Raw genomic sequence first — 8,242 nt, forward strand, 5'->3', positions numbered from 1 at the left:
CCGGCCCAGCCTTAAACGGTGACAAAATGGCAGTGTTATTCACAAAATATAGACTTAAAAACTACAAAATTTAGAGTTAAGGTCGCAACCAGCAAAATAACTTGAATCAGGTACAAGTAAGAGCAAAATTTACTGAACATGAGCTCACATAACTAAACATCTCAAAAATTTATAAAACGTACAAATATGCTGAGAGGCACACTCTCCCATTCAAATGAGAAAGAAATTAGGAAACACATAAGATGTCACAGACTTCTCCAGGGAATAACGGTGAACGGTAAGAGACCCTCCTTCATTTTCTAGCATCCTCTACGAGCTTCATAGACTTATGAGTCCGTGAGATGGAGCTAAACTGAAGTCAGTTTATTCTGTTCCTCAAGAACATCACTACGCAAGCTTTGTTCAAGGTATCAGTTATATAAGAGAACATAATCCTGGCCCTCATGTGCTCTTGCAAGCTAAATGCTTAAGGTACAAGAAGATGCTTCCAGCAGAATACATTTTTGGCTTCTAGCATATATTATGCACATAAGCCTAGGGAAATGAATACGGACAGCTTATTCAACAGCAGTTTAACTCTCTCCTCAGCCATCACTGAAAAATGAGGTTTAATTTAACAGGATGGAATCACTGTGCTATTTAGACCTGTGATTATAACATGATTTGTACTTGTTATCAGAAAATAGCAGAGTTCTGTAAAAGACTGGGGGGGGGGGGTGTGTGTCTGTCAGTTCAAGAAGAAATATTTCTTAATTCATGTTCTGTAATCAAGCCTATCGAAAATGGGCTCATGGAAAAAGTACTACTGACCCTATCTTCTCTCTGAATTGGTACAGATCGTCTGGCTCTGTTGTTCTCCTGTTTCTTGCTTGCTTTCTTTCAGAATTTTATTCTAGCTTCCCTGTAACTGGCTTCCAGCAAATCAGCTAATTAAATACCACAGTGGTGACAGTGAATTTCAATGAGTACTATGTGATTACTCCATGGACTCTCGCCAGCCTCCCAGCTCAGCCAACAGACAAGTTCTGCGCTGTTCAGCTGAAGCAAGTTCATCATGTTTCTGCATATACTGCCTTTTGACCCAGTAAAAGATGGGTTGGCATTATACTACATGCTGCATGAACAGGGTAGCTAATTGTCCCTGCAAATACTTGCAATAAAGAAAATAAGCAGTAAAGGAAAGGTTATGGCATATGTAATGAAAAATATCACTGTTGCAAAGATGTCAATGTCATGATTTTCATTTAATGAAAAAGCTTCAGTGATGGGATAAGCTAAAGAGAAAGAAAAGTGCAGGGAGGAGGCCAAGAATGCAAAGGAGCCACAATGAAGGTAAAGAAGGGAAGACTGGTGGAAGCTTCTGATTTATGTAGGGTAGAGAGAACCCAGGGAAAATTCTCTGTGAAAAGATTTTCCCTTTTAGCTGTTTCAGTAGACACTTCTATCAGGTGAAGTATTTGAATGCAACTTTTTCCTGAACTAGATTTAAGTTGTTTTCTAAACTGGATTTGGAGAAAAGCTGTTACCCACCTTTGTATCCCCAAAGTGGTACTATATGTCCACTGCAGGAGCTGGGTTTAGATGACAAAACTGAGGCAAAGACAACCCTGTCTGAGCCATGGTTTATTCCTAATGGTCAACACTGAGGTGGAAGACCTAGAGGTGATTTCCCTGGAGACCCTGCAGCACTCTGATACCAGATTTCTAAGTTCTAAACACTGGGAAGCATTCACATCCAAGACTTTTTATAAAGTATTATCATACATACACCCACCCAGCCATGCTGCCTAGTTTTTAGGTGAGTCTTTGTGTTCAACAGTACTGTTTGAGAGTACCTCTGTAAATCTTTAAAATAGCAAGAAAACAGGAATTTAAGGAGACAGGATAATCAAGACAAGAAAAACATCCCACTCCCAATTTCTTAGTCACTTTCCTGGGCATATTTATGAAGCTTAAAACAAACAAACAAACAAACAAACAAAACCTACTACAGTTAAGGATAAACTATCCTCAGGTTTCTAATAAATTGATATATGGTCTTCCAAAGAATCATTGCTAAAGTCCTATGTATGTTACTATACTATGAAATCATAATACTTAGATATTCCATGTGCTATTAGCAGATGCATATGTATGAGTAGGGAATAACCAGAACTCTAAAATTCACAAAAAATAATCCTCTTAGTTAGAAAATACACATTGCCCTTTCCAGGGCTTCAATTTTAACACTTCTGAAAAAGGTCTAGATACAAGTCATTCTGGAGTTGAATAAATGAGATCTCAATCCTTAAAATTCTTTCTCTTTCTTTGCAATACAACTAAATAATGTCCCTCTGATGTGTTCCTTGGAATAGAAATAAAACTTTGAACAGCCTCTCTAAATAAATTATTCTTTAAATAAATAAAGTTATAGAACAAATTTTTTTCACATGCTCTGCTTTCGAGCATTTTGTTATGCAGTTTCTGTATCACTCTTGCAATTACTGCCTAAAAAGACCTCCCATGCTCCTGAACAGACAAATTAGCGCTCTTGACTGTATTCCCGAACGCTCTTTCATGTTCCTTATTGTGATTCTCATAATTTTAAACCCAACTTGCTAAGTTGCAGTTTTTCTTTCTTCTAACATATTGCACATGAAAGCAACACCTCTGTTACCACTGTGCTGTCCAAAGTACTCAGTTGCTAGCAAAAGCAATTTATCATGCAGACTTTATCAATTCACAGTAATGTTTTCAGTGTAAATCTCCAAAATAGTCTTTTAGGATATTTGCATAAACTAGACATAAAGATAAGTGTTATTGTTATATGTCACTATCATTATGTCAGCACTGAGTTCTTTGAAGAAAAGAGTTTTGTTACTCTTTGGTCACAATACATACAACCCTTAAGAGGCTAAATAGACCCCTCTAGCTTCTGCAGTCATGTTCAGTAAAAAAAGCTTCACAGAGTTGCAGTGTATTTCCTGTGTCATTAGTATGATAGGATAAGGAGTTCATACATCATGGATGCTTCTTCATTTTAACACAATTCAGAGTATAACTGAGACAGAGCGAAAGAGCAATCTTGTGGTTTTATTTCTGGCATATTTGTGAAACACTTGTGGAAAAAGACAGTCAATATAAACTCAACTTAGGGTGCAAACAGTCCACATGAATGGACTACTGTCTTCATGGATGGAACAAGTCAGTGATACAGGTCTAACTTTGGTACAAAGATCCTACATTTGGATATCGTGATTTAGCAGAATCAGCCCTGGAATGGTCACAACAACAGACTCCACATTTAGTCATTGTCAAAATACCATGTGTGAGAACAGTTTTCTATTTGGTATCCACCAAGGATCAGCTTTTAAACATTTCAGGAGTTTTGTTCCAGTACCCTGCTGTTCTGTATCAGCGATACTGGGCTTATGTAAAGATCTGAATCTTTATTTCAACTGCAATACAACTGGTTTGTTTGGGGTTTTTTATGTTATTCTGAATTGTCCTCTGTGAGTTCATTACTACTATACAGAACAGCACAATTTAATTATTTTGTTTTGTTGCAGAACTATTGTATTTACTTGCTAATGCAGAGACAGAAAAGAACATGACATTCCAAAATGCGCTCTTTCCCATGATTTGTTCTGGCTCTAACAGGATGTGGTAAGACTACTCTGAATTTTAATATAACTGCATAAATAACAAAATAAGAATGTCTACTATAATATCCGGATTGGTAAAAAAGAAGAAAAGGTTAGCATATGAATTACAGCCCACTTCCAGGAACATCGCAATTTGCCATTTGTTCTTGTTGAGAAATGTTTAAACCTTTGCAAGCAGACATATCCTTTAATACTAATAGGCTTATTGCATTCTTCTTTATCAATGTCCCTTTATAGAATAAAGACAATATTTTCTTTTGTCTCTATGGGCCTCTCTTTCTACTCATGGTACAAAACTGATTCAGGAAATAATAAAAACATAAATCATACAAAAGCTCCAAGCAGCTGAGGAATTTCTTTTCTGGAGAGACTTTGTGGATGGTATATTATATGCATAAATTTGAAGTACTCCAGGCATCAGGTTTGGATTCACAATACCATCAGCATCTCTAGAATCTCTCCAGTCGCTACCCAAAGCATAGCTAAGAATGCCTTAGTCCAAACACCGATCTGCTTGCGTGCCATCAGCTGAAATGCATGGTCTTTCCTTCTAACTCCTATAATGTGAGGATGCCCTTGTGTTTAATATTTTTAAGTTTATAAAATTGAAAAATACCAACTGCATTCTTCAGCTTAATTTTATTCATGCTACAAATACACAAATCAACATTTTATTCATCATAAAAAAGAAGAGAAGAACTAAAGATAATATTTCTAAAATGACATTGTGAGGTCTAGTCTCTTTGGTTAAAAAATTAAATTGGTTTGCAACTGCAAGACGTATATATGTCATTCTGCTTAAAAGTAGAAAGCATTTCAATTAGGAGCATAATTTGTAATCTAAAGTGAATAGTGCAACAGATTTCTATAGGTTAGCTTAGTGCTAAATATCTGCTCTCGTATCTTGGCCTAGAGTTATAATTTTATACGATTTTGTCATAATTCCATTTTGAATTCTACAGCTTGTATTTCATTTAAAAATGTGAGGAAAATTATTTAATGGGAAAAGGGAGTAATTCTTCATGGCCTTGAATAATTTAAGCAGGAGACATTAGAACAGCTATAGTGCTAAAGACAAGTATCCTGTTTGAGTACAGAGTATGGGATGTGGAGTGAACAGCACAGCACAAAAATTTATTGCCCATACAGGCAGACCAACAGAGTGCTTTTGTAAATAAGTGTCCTCATTCGCCAAGATGTTCCACTCAGATTTTTTTTTCCCCTCATCTCCTCTCAGCACTTCAGGTATTACTTCATGTGCCTGTGATCACCATGCCTTCCCCTCCTATATACCCTGCCTCACCTCTTCAGCCCTTCCTACAACTCCACCTCCCTCCCATGACCTGCCCCTCGCTGCTGGTGGGAGAAATGGCAAGTTGTGGCACAGCAAGCTTGGAATAAAGAGCACTGACTGGACAGGGTGTCTCCATCAGTCTGAATGAAGGCCTTATAACTGCCTTTCCCTTGACAGAAGTAAGAATTTGGGCTCCTAATGTATCCAGCCACCAACTTTCACACAAGCTACAGGAACTTCAGATGTTCTTCAGGACAGGCTCTGTCCTCCCTGGTCCTTCTCTGGATGGACAGAAATTGCAATAGAGAAGCTTTTCTTCTACTGAAGAGGATAAAGAAAGAAAAAAAAAAAAGTTGAGAGAGAGTGAGGATCAGTTCAATCTACTCTCAGATTCATGAAACTTCACTTTGTACATGTATCAGAAATTTCACATTGTATATGTACCAGATCTATCCATTCTGCTATATTTAGGCTGTATGCATCTTAAAACCATTTTGGTTACCTGCAGTCTATAGATCTTTGTCCTGTGTATTAAGCCCAGACAATTATGAACTGAAATAGGCATTTCTTTTATGGAGCTATCCAATTGTGGTTTAAAATCTCTGAATTCCTTGGAAGCTTCAATGCTCATTGGTAAAATATTTCATCACATCTTTATCCTCATAGTCACATTAATGACTCATTTCAGGTTGGCCTCCATAAGTTCAGCTTACCTAAATGAGGTTTTTACTTTGTCAGCTAAATCTTGCTTGCTGAGTAATGCAAATATTTATTCATACAGATAATGGCAGGATGTGATCTTGCAACATTTTAATATTCTTTCCAGCTGTGTTCTTTCAGTCTCCTTTCTCACTGTGAAGAAGCCGCATGTTCTGCCTCATTCTTGCCACTGCAAGGCGTGTTTTCAGAAATGTGTACAGCATTTCACAACCATTTTCTTTAACACCATGTTCAAGCTCTGTATCATTATAACAAGTGGCACATTAGATTTCTTCAGCCAGGGCTGGCCTGGGAAAGCTACTTCAAGGAGTGTAACTTTTTCAGGGAATGACAGTCATCATTGGGAAGCTCAATAATGGTTTTGTGTATTTCTGGTTTTATTATTATAAGTATTAGTATTAATATTATTATACTCTTCTTCATTGCTATTGTTTTATTAAAGTTGTTTTAACTTTCCAACCCATCAGCCTCTCTTCCTTTTCTCCTCTCCTTCCCCTTCTGGGAAAGGAAGGGGTTAATAGAGACCATCTGCCACCCGCTTTAAGCACCGACCCAGTCTTAAACTGTGACATTATTGAATACCAATTGGAAAAACAAAAAAAAATTCAAGATAGGTTTGTATTCTGATCCAAATCTTTCAAGATATAGTCTTCCAGCTTCATCTGTAAACTTAATAAACATGTCACACTGCTCAGCAAACTACTGACTAGACACAACAGATCATTGTGAAACGCCACTCAAGACACACTCTCTGACACAAATCACTGGGGTCTGCATTCTGCATCCACCCTTTAACAGTTCTATGATTACATTTCTCCAATGCTTATGATATATATCACATGCAAGCATCAAAAGCTTTCATAAAAACAGTCACAGCATCTATGAACTCATAAGTGTCCTCTCATAAGCGGTACTGGGCATGAAGCTGTGCCTTTAATAATAGAGCAGATATTTGAGAACAAGGATGATGTCATGGACATGTCTTTGCCCAGTTGAGAGAATCCAAACTATTTCTTCAGTGGTCTGACTGCAGTCCTTATTTGCACACACTGACTCACAGACAAAGGAACTTGTGGAAAGAGGAATCATTTGAATCATGCAGCTTGACTTGGGCATCATTCACAGAGCTACTCACTGTATTTTCCTGAGGTCTCAGCTCAACTGTATTTACATGTCTGTAGTGATAACCTCTACTGTCCCCTTGTCTGTCTAGTCTGCTACCACATGATTCATGCCATCAGGATTTTTTCCTACCTCAACATGTAATGTGTGAATAAATACAGTGACCAAGTATATGAGTCAAGTTCACTTAATCTATTTTCACTCGGTGTCAAAGCATACCTATCCAGTGTCAAATTATTAGCCTATTTTTGGATGTCATACATTTTCAGCAAATTTCCTTTTGTTTTTAAGAAAGAGCTTTTAAAATGAAAAACTCAGATGCCTAACACCCACTGGAAATACCAACCACTATGTACTGAGCACACTTAGTCAAAGAAAACTTTCTGTGGACAGTAAAATGTCATTTGATTGGCCAACTAAGATTTCTATGGTAAATATGTCCATGTCTATTGCCTCTGACAGGACCTTATAATGTTATGAGAGACTGGAATGGATGTCCCTAGTCATGTTTCAGCATAAGTGAATGTGATGATACTTTAAACCTGCATTAATTTACGTATATGTTTTTTTGATTTGGTTTGGGGTTTTTTTGGTTGGTGGTTTTTTTTTTTGTTTGTTTTTGTTTTTTGTTTTTTAGCTAAAGCTTCAAAAGCACATGGACTGAAAGTATAAAAAAACCCCTGTTTTCCATCTTCCATAGTTTTGGTGCTCCTTGGTCAAACACAGGTGCCGCCAGCAAGCCCTGCCTCATACAAAGACTGACTGCAGCTGAAGTCCAGCACTGACACTTCAGAAATAACTGCAAGGTTTAAAGCTTCATTTTGTACACCGCTGTTCTCATATGAAGTAATCTCTCGTTCCTGACTATTTTCCAAGTGTGGCTAAAACTGTGGTATTAGAGGCTTGATCCAGGCACTTTTCATATGTGAGATACTGAACCTGCAGTTCATTACTGCTGAGCAGCAGCTATCTCTTATGGAAACAACTCACAGCTAAAATCAGTACATCATTATTTGGTGTACGGGTCCATATCTTCAACAGACCCAAATACAATCACAGTAGAACCTCAAATATACTACAAGGGTAATTCGATGACCAAGAAGTTAGGCTGTAGATTTCTAGAGAATTAAATAACTGTTTGCTCCAATGTTAATTTAAGAAGAGAGCCCAAGCTCAGATACAAGATTTCGCAAAGGTTGAAGAAAAATGCGAGTGGAAATCAGAATCATAGTAGACCATGGACTAAGGAATAGCAACTGTGGACAACTGCAAATCTTCAAGATGATCTTATCAGACTAGTCCAGGCCTAAAGGCATACAAGAAAAATTGCTTATAGCAAGTGCTAATAAAGTTAGTTTGGAAAATTGACAGGGCTAGAAGGAAGTTCATTTAAAAAAAAATAAATGTTTAAGAATGACTGAAGAAGCCATTGAGCTGTAATTCTGTAATTCTTTACTAGGGA

Source organism: Cariama cristata, unplaced genomic scaffold (assembly GCF_000690535.1).
Source record: "Cariama cristata isolate BGI_N322 unplaced genomic scaffold, ASM69053v1 scaffold26260, whole genome shotgun sequence".
Lineage (NCBI taxonomy): Eukaryota > Metazoa > Chordata > Aves > Cariamiformes > Cariamidae > Cariama > Cariama cristata.